This window comes from Arachis ipaensis, chromosome B07, assembly GCF_000816755.2.
Source record: "Arachis ipaensis cultivar K30076 chromosome B07, Araip1.1, whole genome shotgun sequence".
Taxonomy (NCBI): Eukaryota; Viridiplantae; Streptophyta; class Magnoliopsida; order Fabales; family Fabaceae; genus Arachis; species Arachis ipaensis.
In genome coordinates, this window is record NC_029791.2 from 56,721,893 (window position 1) to 56,736,884 (window position 14,992).

Here is a 14,992-nt window from a genome sequence, read left to right on the forward strand (position 1 = left end):
TACGCGTCCCTGACGCGTGCACGTCGTTTTCCCATCCTGGCCGTCCACGCGTACGCGTCCCTGATGCGCACGCGTCATATGCAATTTTGGCTCTTGTGCGTATCTGAACAGAGAGTTGTGCGTGCACGGGGCTGCCCTCGCGCCATTCGCACAACCAACATCACGTGTACGCGTCCCAGACGCGTACGCGTCACTTGAAATTCGCGCGATCCACCCGTACGCGTCGCATGCGACGCCCAATTAAACCACCTCAGCGCCTGATTTCAAATCATCCACCCCCAATCCTAATTCTCTCTTGTTCTTTTATCCTTTTATTCTTCTTTCATCATACTATTTTTTTATGTCTTTTTATGTCCCTCTCTATTTTCAGTTCTTCTTTGCTTGGGGACAAGCAAACCTTTAAGTTTGGTGTTGCCGCTTCGCTGATGGTTTTTCTGTTTAATTTTATGGTACCAAAGGGAGGCGAATCATCTTCACGGAGGAGCACAGCCTGAAGAATAAAATGGCCACTAGAATAATTGAGGTGGTTGAGTTCCTTTCATTCTATATTTTCTCCCATTCTTATTATATTATATTCCTGTTTTCTGCTATTTTACTTAGTTTCTGCATGATCTTTTGTTATTTCAATTTCTAGGTTCTAGTTAAATTAGTTATTTTTATTCTGTTAGTTGCTTTAATTCTGAAAGGTGTCTCATGTATTGCCCACTGAGCTTGAAATCAAAAAGAAAGAAGAAAAGGGGATGTAATGCATGAGAAATTGAGTTTATTTTTTTTAGAATAGTCTTAGAGCTTCGAAATGATATAAAATTTGCTATAGTTTCCTGACGTATAGGGGTGCGTACACGCACATGACATGCACGCACCGATGGATCAGCGTGGGTCCACTTTGGGCATCTCGTTGGGGGCAATTTCTAGCTCATTTTGGGCCCAATCCAACTCATTTCTGATGCTATTGAATCCAAGAATTAAGGGGAGAATGAACCAAGTAGCCATAGTTTAGTTTTCATCATGTTTTAGGATAGAATTCTAGAGAGAGAGAGGCTCTCTCCTCTCTCTAGATTTAAGATAGAAATTTGGGTAAAGTTAGGTTAATCACTCTCAAATTTCTCTTTCAATTCTTGTTTTGATTTCAATTCTCTTTATATTTTAGTGTTCCATTGTCTTAATCTTCTTAGTTTCTTATTTTTCTCTCTTTTATGTTTATGAACAATTGTTAGATCTTGATTTCCTCTAATGAAATTTTATGTTTCCATGCTTCTTTTATGTTGATCTTGATTGCTATTATTGATCTCTTGCTTATGCTAGTTATGGGTTTCCTTCAATCCGTGCATTTGGTGATGTTTACTTTTTGCATTCTAGGTGTTTGATAAAATGTTTTCTCTAGTTTTTAAGTAGTTTTCTTGACTCTCGGCCTAGGCTAAAGGAATTGAGTGACCTTGAGTCATTGGGTCTCAATGATTTGGTGATTTGAAAACCCTTGGTGATCAATTTGATACTCATTGATACTAACCCACTACTAATCTAATTAGTAGATAGGTTGGGACTTATGGGTTGATGTTGATTAAGCCATTTGATATACTTCAAGTATAGAAGTAAACTTAATGAGCTTGGTTCCTCATAATTATCAATATTTGGTTTGTAGACAAGGATGGTGATCTCAGTTACCTATGTCTAGCCAAAAGTACTTTTCCCTTTATTTTATTAGTTCTTATCATTTTACCTTTTGTCATTTAATCTTTCTTGTCATTTATTTTTCTTGCAAAAATATAAAAATCAAAACCCCCCTTGCATTTTTATGGTCAATAACTGAGCACTTCATTGCAATTCCTTGTGAGACGACCCGGAGTTTAAATACTTCGGTTAATTTTCATTGGTGTTTGCACTTGTGACAACTCAAATTTTTGATGTGGAAATTGTTTGTTGGTTTGGAGCTATGCTTACAATGAAGTAATTCTTTCTATAAGAAGAAAATCTAGACCGATACGACAAATTCTCATCTATCAAAATGGCGCCGTTGCCAGAGAGTTGCAATGGTGTTACATTATTGGCTATTGTGAATATGTGAATATATTTGTCTTTTGATTGTTTGTTAGCTTTTGTTAGGATTAGGACTTGTTGCTTATTTTTGTAGCTTTTGTTTTTATTTTCTATTATGAATTCTCATCCCTTTGGCTATGAGTTTGGTTACAACTATGTTGTAGGGAATAGAAGCTCCAATGGGGATGTGCATCAAGGGTTTGGGAATCAAAGATGGGAGGAGCCTCAAGGGATTGATCAACCTTCTTGGAAACAACAACCTCCGAATTCTTATGGGTATAATCCTAATCCTAATGCATATCAATCTAATGGATGTGGTGACCCTTATTGTGATTGTCAACAACCACCACCACATGCCTATGAATCACCCCGTCAACATGACCTTGAACCACCTTACTCACAAGTCCCCTACCACCAAACACCTCATTATGACCCTAATTCTTATCCTGCTGTGTTCAAGGATTTAACTGAGGTATAAAGATCAGAGAACTCATAATATGATCCAGATTCTGATTCCGCATGACATTGACATTCTTCTGATTCAAAGGAGAGTGAGATGCTAAAACTATTCAAGATTGCAGTTGTAAACCCCACTATAAGAAGAGACACGAGCTTAATCGAACTCTCATTCTCATGCAAATTCACACCTTAATCTTGCACTCATTTTGGTTGCTTGAGGACAAGCAACAATTCAAGTTTGGTGCTGTGATGCGTGAGCATATTTCCTATCTTTTCCTAGTGAATTTGCATTCAATTTGTTGAGTTTAATCAGGAATTAATTATCTTTTAGCCATTATAGATGCTACTTTGAGTCGTGTGCAATTCTGTTTATTTTAGGTAGCATTTGTTGGATTTGATGGAGTTTCCGCAGAAAAAGAGAAGAAGGGTATATAGGGTTAGAATGACTTAGAGGATGGAGAGGAAGCTTGCACAAATGGAAGGAGCACAAGAATTAAAGGAGATGACCAGCGAGGAGCGACGCGTGCGCGTACCTGACGCGTGCGCGTGATTTAGAGATTTGCCCAGCGATGCTGCGCGTACCTGACGCGTACGCGTGACACGCGAAGAAGACCATCGACGCGTACGCGTGACTAACGCGTACGCGTGACATGCGCCACATGCAGAAAATGCAAAAAACGTTGATTATTTAATTAATTATGATTTAAACTTTATTTTTTCTTTTAAAATAGGAAAAGATATTATTTTGGTTTTAGAAAATAGATTTTTAAATTAATTAGGATTAGATATAAAAGAGAAAAGAAACTTCTCTTCAGGGGATTCCACTTTTGATTCCACCTCATTCCAATTTACAGTTTAAGAGAATCCTAGTTTCCACTTTGAACCATGAGCAACTAAACCTCCACTGTTAAGGTTAGGAGCTCTGTCTATTATATGAATTGATTCTATTGTTTTTCTAGTTTAATTCATGTATTGATTTATAATTCAAGAATTGTTTTCGTTCTTTATCTTATGAATTTGGGTGGAACAGAAGTATGACCTTCTTTCTAATTGAGTTCTTGTATAACTTGGAAAAGCTCTTTACTTGAACAACAGCTTGAAAACAATTTCTCATAAATTCTAATTATTTGGACTTAACGGGATACGTGACATATAATCCTCTTATATTTGGATAATTAGGATTTTTGTGGCATAATAACTAGAATTAAACTTCACCCTCTAATTGGAATTAATTGACCAAGGAATTGGCAGTTGATGAAAGTTAGAGGAGACTAGAAAGGTCTAAGGAATTAGGGTCTAGTCACATATAGTTTGCCATGAATTAAATCTTGCATGATTAAATTAAATTAATAAGAAAAGTCAATCCGGAAAATAGGTAACTCTGAAGCCTTAACTGCCTTCTCCATATTATTTTTCCAACTTATTTACTTGCCTGTCTTCTGATATTCTGAATTTACTGTTTAATGCTTTTGAACTCTCAACCACTATTTTCTGCTTGTCTAACTAAGTAAATTAATCAACCATTGTTGCTTAATTCCCCAATCCTCGTGGGATCGACCCTCACTCACCTGAGGTATTACTTGGTACGACCTGGTGCACTTGCCGATTAGTTTGTGGTTATAAATTCTGCACCAGGGGTCTCAACTCTAAATCAAATTCATAAATCATCATTTTCGCAACCATAATTCATTCTTTACTGAATAACTCAAAATCAAATTATAAGAACCTAAATTAAAATCCAAATCCTTCTAATAGGCATTTCAAATGAAACTTTCGGTTTTTATAAAAATTTCGGCAGCATCTCCACTAAAACTCAAACTCTGCCACCCTTTTCGAGTCCCATCCAAACATTCCTTAAACCCTTCTCAACCATTTCCAAATCTCAATCATTTTTTAAAATTCAACCAATTCTAATATCAAATTATTTTATAATCGAACCAATTCCAATAATAAATCTTTTTCAAAATCAAACCAGCTCTAATATTAAATTATTTATAAAATCAAACCAAATCAAAATCAAATCATTTCCAAAATCAATTCATTTTCATATGTCAAATCATTTCCAAAGCCGATTCATTTACATTATTAAATTAACTCTAAATCCAAGAAAATCACTTTTCATAATATTTAACTAAATAACTTTTCAAACCAATTTCTCACCAACAACCGCATACCACTCAAGCAATCAGTGATTCAGTCCAGGAATCAACCACATCCATAAGACAAACAAACTCAGAAATATATTTTTCACATGAATATCTATTTATAACAACTCTGTAATATAAAATAAATTTTATGAAAAACCCCTACCTTGATGTCGCATTAATAACAAAATGAGAACAGCGGTAGTAACATTAGACACGACAACAGCGGCATCAATTTCGACAATACCTAGTATCAGTGGCATCAGTAGTCCCAACAACAGTGACCATGGTTGCAGCAAAATAGAGTGTTCAAATTCAATGGAATCGGAAATGGAAACGAATTCAATGGAATTGGAAATAGAGATAACTTACAATGAAATAACGAAGTAGCAACAACAGGGTTTTTGAAGCTCCAGTGGAAGTAGTGGCTCCACCAAAAATTAAAGAAAATAGGGTAATGGAACGACAGCAGCTCCGGCAAGGTATAGCTCTACGGCGGACTTCACCCACAACCAGAGGCACAATGGTGCAGCCTCTAGCAGTGGCGACAGAACGTGCTACAGTGGCGGTGACTTTCCACAGCACGGATGCATCGCCTCTCTCCCCACTGCGAGCGCTCTCCCACTCTCTGTTCCTTATTCTTGATGGTGACATAGCACAACGGATCTGGCGGTAGCAAGCTGCGGTGACGGTGACCCACGACGATGACGGCGACGAGGGTTGTGGCTTCACACAGTAGTGACAGAGGCAACTTCTTCCTCTCCTCTGGCTCGCTCTCATCTTTCTTGCGACAGGGCGATCTCAACAACGGCTAGCTCAAGCCGACGGTTCCGCAGCAGTGAGCTGGGCACGATGCCGGCGCGTTCCTCTCCCTCTCCTTCCCTTCTTCTTCCTCGATTCCCCCTTCTTCTCTCTTTTCCCTTTCTTTCTTTTCCCTTTTTCCTTCTGTTTCCTTTTCTGTACATTTAGGAATTTAGGGTAAATAATTTAGGAATTTTGTAAAATTAGGGTTTTATTCGATAATTCTAAGTTAGGGTAAAATATATACGAGTAATATAACAATTTTATAAAATATTCAATTATAATAAATTACTTAAGAATCTTAATTGGGGTAAAGTAAAATTATCTTCGAATCTATTTAATTATTTCTAATAAAATAATTTCTACAATTATAAAGTTTAAACTTAATAAGATAAAATCACAATTTATTCATATTTAGATTTTTTTCCAAAAATGTAGGATGTTACATTCTATCCACCTTACAAAAATTTTTGTCTTCGAAAATTGATATAAGATGGAGAAAAGATTTATATTCATATCCTCTTTTGAACATCTCATAGAAACCAAGAAAATCATATCACATAAATATAGAAGAAAATATATAAGGTAAGAACTTCAATCAAACTAAATTTTAAAATCCAAAATCAATTAGGCGCAATATTTGTTCAGAACTTTTGACAAAGCATGATCACCTCCTCTCGTCACCTCAAAATTCCATGACTCCTTGTAACCCCGTACGCTTACCAGTTTCACTTTCTGCATGCATAAATCGTGTCCTTAAGAACTAATATATAAAAAATGCTAAACTTGAGAAGAAAAGGACAAACGACACAAATGGTATTTGTGAGAAATCGGGAGAATACTCAAGTTTGCACTTGGACAAGGATGGTATTTCGCAAGGATTTGAAGGAATGCCTGAAATCATTAATAAACAAGAATGTATATAAACAATGAAATGTACCAAAACGAGAGTCAAATCGAAATCTTAAGGAAGAATTTTGAGTCAAAGAGTTTCGATATGAACAATAATAAAAATAATATAGCAATTTAGAACAACTTCAAATCGAGTCAGAAGAAATTGATTTATCTTTTTCAAAAGAAAATATATAAGTCCAACATTTTTCAAGAGAACCGTACAAAGTATAAAATGTTATGTTACACCAAATTAATTTCAAATTAAAACAAATCACGTGAGGTTTGTAAATTAAAACTTATTTGATGCTAATGGCAAAATATTTTCTTTAAGAGTCTTGGAAGATACTTAAGTATATGATTAAATAAGGATAGGCATAAATTTATAGAAAAGTTGGAAGAAAATTAGGTTCTATTCAAAGAATAAATTCTTAAATATTTTTTTTATAAATCAATAAAAGATAAGTGGTGTATCACAAATAAACAAGATTAAACTATATAAAGAAGTTTCAGAGTTTATGTAAGAAAGTATTTGCTGAATTAAAAATGATTCTATCAAAATTTAAAGAAGGATTATAGATACAGTCAAGTAAGAAAAGAATTGAATCGAAATTTTTCTCAAACAGGGTCTAAGATAAGTGCTTAAGAAGGAAATTACAAGATATGGTATGTTGTACTGAAATAAATCCGAGTTTAGAGCAAGGAGCATAGAGTTTGTAAGGTAAGGATAAATGTTTCAAAAAATTTGGACATCAACCAGATACAGAATCAAGCAAGGACATGCACGAATGATAAGATAAGGTTGGTAAGAAAGAGATTAGGAACTAAAAATTCCAATACAATTGATAGAGAAAGAGATAACGTGCAAGCTCGAATAAAGATCATATGTTGAAATAGAACTAATGTTTAGAACTTAATTCCTAACGTTTCCAAAACCTCAGAATTCGCATCACCTGTTACTTCTATTTCGTCTATGATAACCCATTAGTGTTCCCATATACATAAATCATTAGTGTTAAGTTGGCCAAACTTAATACCATGAGGTACGCAATGATAAACTAATAGCATTAATCAACAGACAATAATGCATATAAAACATAAACTCTTATTGCTAGGACAAGTCTTAAGGCATGACAAACACTTGAAGTATGCAATGAAGCATAGTCAGTCGACTCCCAAGGCTCTACAGGAAGGACTGCTCTGATACCATAATGTAACACCCTCACTATCAGGATGTCACGCTTCTGGCTGTGCTACTCTGATAGTAAGAAGTATTACGACGACTTCATATACTTAATAATAAAATAGGAGCCTTTGACTCGAAACTGTACCGCTGTTTTCTTTGAAAAATTGAAAAAATACTTTAACTTAAAAACAAACAAGCATATACAAATATACATAACTTCTTACATAAGTAGCTTATAAATATAATATACATACACAACATATAATTCCTATTCCTCTTATAAGATTATAATAAAAAAGAGGAGGGAAAATAATATCTAAACTAAAACATAACATAAGAAAAACGCAATAAAACTCTTCTGAAGCTTCTTCATCCGTTCCCTGAAAAGATAAAGTTGTAGGAGGGTGAGAACCTAACCACACGCTCTCACCACGGAATTTCATAATTCTCATAAGAGGATATTTTAAGAGAAATCTATTTTCAAGCTCAGTGATTATCGTTGTCTTATGATTCTTTTGAAAAACCGACGGTTTAACGACCCAAAAATCCAAAACTTCTTTAAAAGAAATTAGTTAATTATTCAGAAATCCAAACTTAATTTTCTTATAAAAGAATATTAAGAGTTTTCTAACTTTATGAATGACCAACTTGCTTCAAACATAGGTTTATTAAGTCTATGCTGAACTAGCTTGATATTTCATACTTTACTAAATTTTAATCAGAAACCAACCACAGCCTCTAGCCTAAGCAATTTAATTAAATCTACAATCAATATCACATTCAGAAACAACCCTCACATTCACCACCACCAGCATGAGGGATCTCACAATTGTTCAAACACATACAATGTAAACAAGGAAAACACAATTAAAAAGTAGATATAGCAAATAGCTCAAATAGCAGTCAATAACAAATAAGCAATTAGGCAAACCAAAATAAATTCAAACTCAAACAAAGCATCTATGGCTAATGAGCTCATTTGTCGGTTATATAGCCAAACTTGACATGTACGGTAGGTAACCCAAACATTGTCTCTCTGTTGCGCATTAATACCATTGAAGGGAATATGTGCCTTGACACGATTAGAGGGAATATGTGCCCTGTCACCATTAGAGGGAATAGGTGCCCTGTCACCCTTACAATCAGAGAGAAAACACAGTCATACTTGTCATCAATCAACTTTAACCATCTCTCATGGTGCGGGCCGGATCGTCGGTTAGGAAATTTCTCAAGAATGAAGGTAGCGTTGCAAGTATAGTCCCAACGAACAAAGCAACCCACGATCAAAGTATAGAATAGAGATGACACAATTCAAACCAAATTAACCGGGACTAGAATCCCGGGTCGTCTTCCCAAGAAACTAGTGACTACTGGTGCACAAGTTTGGTTGTGAAATCGGGGGTTTCAATAATGAAGCAAACAATTAAAGAAATTAAAGAACAACCAAAATTGTAATTAATTAACTAATAAATGAATGAAAGAACTATTAATGTAGCAAGAACAGGTAAGGCTCAAAATGATTGGATTGTGGTTCAAAATATAAATGGGACCTTGGCTTGGGTAGAGTTAGGGAATCCTTTCGTTGTCATAACCACAACTATGGTAATTATAATGGATTAATCTCACCTAGCAACTCTTAACGTCTAAGAGTAAGTCAACTGAGCATAATTGTTATTAATCCACAAATCCTAGTTAACTTACTAATTGCCTTAGTAAACTATCGTTAGTGGAAATAAGAACAACTGACAATCCAAGTATTACCACTAAATGTCGAACATTATGACTTTAGTATCCCATATACTCATTTTCCTAAGCCAATGAGTGGAAATCTACTCCATATTCAAAATTGATATTTTCACAAAGAGTTGGTGGGCATAATCACAAAACATAGCCGTAATACAAAAATACTTGAAACTATGAACAATCAATAAGCAAAATCAATAATGGCAACTCAAATAAACATGTAGTAACCAAGAATCATCAATTTCATCAACTAGAAATCAAAATTGCAAAAGTATGTATATATTAACAAAGTGGCTTTTACTATAAGAAAGTGTAGCACAAGTGTTGTATTTAAAGGAAAAATCAAGAAATACTTACAATGGAAGCAAGCTAGAATCCATGATCAAAATGGAAATTGCAACTTGTAATGTAAACCCTAACAAAACCCTAAGAAAGTTGAGAGAAAAATCTAAGAAAAACTAAATTGAAAACTTCTAAAAACTATCTAATGTTGTTCCTAATGGTATGGTATGGTTCTCCCATGTTTGCCCCTTCCATATGAGCTCTAGACTATTAGATTTGGGCCACCAATTCTCTCAACACAAGTTCAAAGTCATGTTGAAAAATACATGAATCAAGAAAAATAGTTTAAACAGAAAAAGACAGATACACCAAGAATTTCAAACAGGCATATGCAATTAGGATCAAACAAGGATGCATATGAACAGAGAAATAGGGTTGGAAAAACCAAACTATTTTCCAAAAGAAAAGGCAACAAGAACTTCACGATAGGCTAGGAAAGAATAAGGCACATGACTCCAACAGAATTCAAGACACATAACTGAGTAACCTCGAGAAATAGTTTCTAACGTTCTCAAAACCAACGAATCGCGTTACCTATTACTCATATATCGTCTATGACAACCCATTAGTACTTCCATATACATAATCCACTAGTTTTAAGCCGGCCAAACTTAATACCATGAATTATGCAATGCAAGACTAACATCATTAATAAGTAGATTGTCATGTGCATAAAGCTCTAATTCTTATTATTCAAACAAGATTACTACATGATAGATGCTCAGAGTATGCAATTAAAGCATAGTCACTCCATTCCTCAGGCTCTACAGGAAGGACTGCTTTGATACCACAAATGTAACACCTTCACTATTAGAATGTCACGCTTCCGGTTGTGCCACTCTGATAGTTTGGGTATTACGATGACTCTGAACATATTTAATATTAAAATAGGAGCCTGTTTAAAACTTAAAACCGCATAACCTTTTAGAAACACTTTTTCGTTGGAAACATATACATATATATACATACAAACCAGAAATAATGCATTAAAATTATATATATACATAACAATAACTTACAAACATATATATCACAAATTCCTACCCCTCTTACAAAATTGATAAAGATAAAGGCGAGGACAAATAATAACTAAGATAATACAAAATATCGAATAAACAGAAAATGAAATAAAATCTTCTGAAACTTCGTCGCCCATATCCTAAAAAGGAAAAATATATAGGGGAGTGAGAACATCGTCCTCACTAGTTCTCACTATAGGGTACAGAATTGCCATAATAAGATACGTAAATAAAACTATTTGTAAATTGCTTGTCTTATGAGTCTTTCCAAAAAACCATGGGTTCACATTCGAAATCCAGAAATCTTTTTTAAAGACTTGGTAAATTTCTCAAAATAAAAAACCTTTTTCCTTTCTTGTAAAATCTTAAAAATTTTTCCTAGACAGTATGAATGACCAACATGTCCCAAGAATAGGTTCAATTAAGTCTATGCTGTAAGAGTTTGATTTTTCATACTTTACTAGACCATAAACATGAAAGCAGTTACCTACGCGGTATAAATGATCATCATGTTCCAAACATTGGTTCATTAAGTCTATGATGAACCAGTCAGATACTTTATACATAACTAGACCTCAAACATACCAACCACGGTCTCAGGCCCATCCAATCCAACATGGCCCCCGGACCAAACAACTCAATCATCAACCAAATCATCACAAACTAACCAATCAAACACAATCACAATTAATGTAGTTCAAGCACAATCAAGAGCAATTACAACAAGTATAACAGTTGGAAGTTAACATAAGTATTCACATAGGTAAACCAATTACAATATGCACACCCAAACAATATCACATAGATGCAAATGATGAATGTCTGCCCAACTGGCTGTGAAATCAAATTCTCAGTTCAATTTCCAATCTGACACATTCCCATGGGAATGTCGCCTTTCATTCACGTATATAGATATGGAAACCCCCCACGGATATAGTGCCGAACACACTCCTGTGATCTGAAAGGATGTGAGTGGGATACTCTGCTTCCAACCTCACATCTACACATAAGCGGGATTAACCAATCGTCCTTACGCGGGTGCCGCAACCTTGACTAGCAGGATTAACCAACCGTCCTTATGCGGGCGCTGCAACCTCGACAAGCGGGATTAACCAACCGTCCTTGCTAGGTGCAAGTGACTTATCAATAATCTTCATAATATCCATAATCAATCAGACTCAACGTCTTATTTCAAAAATCATTCTTGGCCCATTTACTTTCAAATAACAAATGTATTCAATTGACATCTTGCCAAGAATCACTTTTCAAAATGGAGCCACTTTCCACATCTTTCCAAAACTTCCAAACAATTTCAAAACCATGCCAAATTCAAAATTTCTTTTGAAAGACTCAAAATCATTAATTTTAAATAAGGATTTGGTGATAAAATTCCTCAGCAGAGTCTCAAGACTTTAGGAAATAATAACCTAACTCATTTTCTTAAATTCATTGAAAACTTTTAAAACCTTAGCTTCTTGATTTGAATAAATAAAAATAGAATTTAAACCAAAACCAAGTCATGTATCTAAATATTCCAAACCAATTTCAAAACCAACTTACTTAAACCAAAACCAAATCATTTAAACCAAAAACCAATTTCAATTTCATCCTTTAAATCTGAAGCATTTCCAAAGGCTCAGAAATTGTTTTAGTTTTGCTAAATGAAAATTTCAAAGAATATTTCAAACTTTACCTAAAATGTCATAAAGCGAAATTGGTTGATTGATGAACGCGACTTTTGTGTGGTCTAGAATTCCACTAATGAATTCTCGTTGTAAAGTATAGTTTCTAAACCAAACAATAGTCCTTTCATACAAAAATTTAGGTTGTCACAAATAACAAACCCCAATGAATTTTTAACCAGAGTATTTGGACTCCGGGTCGTCTCCCTAGGAAACAATGTAATGCATGCGTGTTGGCTATGATGGGGTAGAAAAAGGGGGGGTTTGTTTATGAGATGGAAAGAAAGTAAACTGATTGAGTAAGTAAAGAAAGCAAAATACAGAACTCTTGGCTAAGACTTGGGTACTTGAGATCACCATCCTAGTTAACAAACTAATTATTGACAATTATGAGAGGCCAACCCATTAAGTCTACTTCTCGAAGCCTTAAGTACGTAACATTTACTCCTAGACTTGAAGTATGTCAAATAGGCTTGATCACATCCACTCCTAAGTCCTAACCTACCTACTAATTGGCTTAGTAGTGGGTTAGGTCAATGGGCTTCAAATTGATCACCCAGGGTTCTCAAATCACCAAACCCATTATGCCCAAAAAACTCAAGATCACTCAAGTACCTTTGCTTAGGCCAAAAGTTGACAAAAATACTCAAAAACTAAAGAGAGCAATTCATCAAACACGTAGAATGCAATAAAAGTCAACATCATAAATTGCAAGGCTACTAAAATTTACCACTATTAATTGCAAGAAAGGGAGATCACAACTCAATTCATCAATCAAAGAAACATCAACATCAAAATTGCATTAAATGTAAACAAATCCAACATGAGTCATCATCACAAAAGAGAGCAAAATGAGAAATTAACATAAAAACTAAGAGAGTCAAGATGTAGAGATGGGAAATTATCAAAGAAATAAGATGAGATCAAGTAATCAAACATGAAATTAAAATAGTCTAACCTAATCCTAACCTAATTCTAGAGAGAAGAGGGAGCTTCTCTCTCTAGAAAACTAATAAAAGGCTCATGTTGGCTAAACTAATTGCTCTCCTCTTGCTTGGGCTTTAATTCTGCATGAAATACACTCAGAAACAAGTTGGATTTGGGCCTGGGCAGCTCAGAAATCGCCCCAGCGTTTTGCCTTCAAGTGGGCCACGTGAGCGTATCGGCGCGTGCGCGCCATGTGCGTGTGCGCGTCGATTGGCAAATTCTCAACCCGCGCGGATACGGCGTGTACGCGTGCGCGTCTATAGGTGAAACCGCTTTTGCGCATGCGCACCTGGTGCGCGTGCGCGTCCTTTGGTGCATTTCCAATCTTTGTTTCTTCATGCATTCTCCCTTTTTGTATGATTTTCTCCTCATTTCTTCTATCCAATACTTGTCTTATGAACCTGAATTCACTCATCAAACACATCGAGGCATCGAAATAAATTAAAGTGAATTAAAATCACCAATTTAGGGCCTAAAAAGCATGTTTTTATACTTAAGCAAAATTCAAGGGAGAATTACAAAACCATGCTATTTCATTGAATAAATGCGAGAAAAGGTGACAAAATCCCCCAAAATAAGCACAAGATAAATCACTAAATCGGGGTTTATCAAATCTCCCCACACTTAAACTAAGCATGTCCTCATGCTAAAATCAAGAAGAAGCAAAAGGGTATTTAACATTTATTCAATGCAACTCACACACTCATGTATTCTCTTTAGATCACCACACATACGCATTGACTCTTATTGAACTTCACTTTGGGGCATTTTTTCCCCTTTTTATTGCTTTTCTTCTTTTTTTTTATAGCTAAAATATATACATAAGAACATCAATGCATATGGTTTACACATGATTAATACATGAGTATGTACCCAATTCCCAAGATTTTTCAACAAACACACTTTTATCTCTACCCAATGTTCCCAACTTTCCCAAAATCAAATGATAAACACTCTCACTAGTCTAAGCTAATCAAAGATCCAAATTAAGGGATATTTATTGTTTTTCACTTAGGCTTATAATGTGCTACAATTAAGAACAAATGGGTTAAGCATAGGCTTGAAATTGGCTAACAATGGAAGATAAAAGGTAGGCTTATTTGGGTAAGTGAGCTATTTGAACAATGGCCTCAATCATATAAATGCATGTATACACAAAATAATGGACATAAAGAATCAAACAAATTAAGGATTACAATCATAGGAGGAAAATAATGCACACAAGAATGGAAGTAAGTGGTTATGTATGATGTAACCACACAATTAAACTCAAATCTCACATGCTTGTGTTCTTAGCTCAAAACATAATCCACAAGTATATAGTTCAAGCAAGTTCTAAAAATTTTTTTTTCAACCAATTGGGGTGGTGCCCTAAGAATGAATTTCTTGAAAATTTTCATCATATTGACTATGCTTATGCTAATACAATATTGTGATTTAGAAAATTTAAAAAAAATATTTTTGCTAGTTTACCCTTTTTCAATCAAAATACATTTCTTATATAAAAAGGGTTGACTAGATTTTTAGCAATCCAAAAATTTCCTAATCACAATCAACACTAAGATGCAAAACATATATATATATATATATATATATATATATATATATATATATATATATATATATATATATATATATATACACACTAAGAGTGTGCATCAACCAAAATAAGAGTATCCACAATAGCAAATATGTACAGTA